This window comes from Apis dorsata, unplaced genomic scaffold (genome assembly GCF_000469605.1).
Source record: "Apis dorsata unplaced genomic scaffold, Apis dorsata 1.3 scaffold_382, whole genome shotgun sequence".
Taxonomy (NCBI): domain Eukaryota; kingdom Metazoa; phylum Arthropoda; class Insecta; order Hymenoptera; family Apidae; genus Apis; species Apis dorsata.
In genome coordinates this window covers 1,059,132-1,060,490 of record NW_006263644.1, presented here as the reverse complement: position 1 = coordinate 1,060,490, position 1,359 = coordinate 1,059,132, and the positions used below count along the sequence as shown (strand labels likewise).

The 1,359-nt window shown below is 27.5% G+C and overlaps 1 protein-coding gene and 1 long non-coding RNA gene across 17 annotated transcripts in view; one reads left to right on the top strand and one right to left on the bottom strand.

The window, feature by feature from the left end:
* The window catches only part of LOC116186023, a 21,193-nt gene extending 19,840 nt beyond the window's left edge, over positions 1-1,353 (bottom strand). The window contains exon 1 of the long non-coding RNA XR_004150941.1: positions 1,120-1,353. This is a non-coding gene — a long non-coding RNA (uncharacterized LOC116186023). The remainder of the gene's footprint in view (positions 1-1,119) is intronic.
* The window catches only part of LOC102673656 (glucose transporter type 1), a 33,684-nt gene that overhangs the window by 23,693 nt on the left and 8,632 nt on the right, over positions 1-1,359 (top strand). The gene's annotated exons all lie outside the window — the stretch shown is intronic.

Sequence of the window (1,359 nt, the reverse complement as noted above, 5' to 3'; positions counted from 1 at the left end):
AAAAAAAAAAAAAAAAAAAAAAAAAAAAAAAAAAAAAAAAAAAAAAGAGGGGAAAAAGGGAAACGAGCGCAGCAAATTATCTTGAAACGAATCGAATCACGATGTTGCACACATTATATATCGAACACTTAAAGATCTGTAAGAGCTTCTTTCAAGCTACAATTACACAAAAATACTGTCAACTTTACCGTTTATTATTGCTATTATTATTATTATTATTATCATTATTATTATTATTATTATTATTACATCAAACATATCAATAGTACAATTTCTTTAATATTACTTTCTATGCATTATATAGAGGCATGAAATTACAAATGCGTTACCCTGTAATGATAAAACGGGGATCGATCAATTTGGACATTTAATGCCACACCACGTATGTGTGTGTGTGTATTGCCGCCTAATCGAGGCTATAATACGAATTCAACTGTGATAAAAAAGTTCGTTCGATTTTTCAAGAGAAATATATATATATATATATATATATATATATATCTTCGAAAGAAAATCAATCGACTCGTACGCGTGTTTACTTTATTAATTGTATCCGGTGCAAGAGAATAACCATTTTTGAAATTTCTTCGCGTGTTACGAACCGATTCAGCGATTATCTTTTCGAGTTGCTTCGAGATTAAATACCTGAAAGCTCACAATTGGGAACAGTTGTAATAAAGTTTCGATAGATGAAAAAATGAAATGAGATCTTTTTAATTCCGTAATATCGTAACCGAAGTAGAGAAGTATATCAATTACAAAATATTTGAGATTATAATATATGTGTATAATAATATCATGAAAACGTTCATGAAACGTGATTGTCGCATGGTTGTAACAGTTCATTATTCATATCATAGTAGTATTGTCGAAAAAAAAAAAAAAAAAATTACCTCGGCTATTTAACCGAACAAAGTCTTTCTTGTAATAATACAGAAGGTACAACATTGTTTTCGTAGATTCGTGTTTTTTCTCTTCTTTGTAGATAAAATTTCTTTTTCTGTTCTTGATTGATTGACACGATCTATCTAATGATTTTTGTTATCATTGTTGTTGCTGCATATAAATATACATATATAATATAATGGATAAAATTAACAATGAAATAAATTGGATTACATTTCTTTAATATGATCGAAACTACGATCGATTTGTTTTACCTTCACCATGTTTATTTGAGATTTCCGTATATTATTATGGACATTCATTTGTAAAACGTGCTGAGCTTGAAGCTTTATAGTTTTATTGTTACGTATTTCCCAAGGCCAAAATGGATATTATTATTATTATATTTATTTGTTTAGCATATTGTATATGTATTATTTCAATAAATCGTTATTTAATGGTTCTGGTAAATTC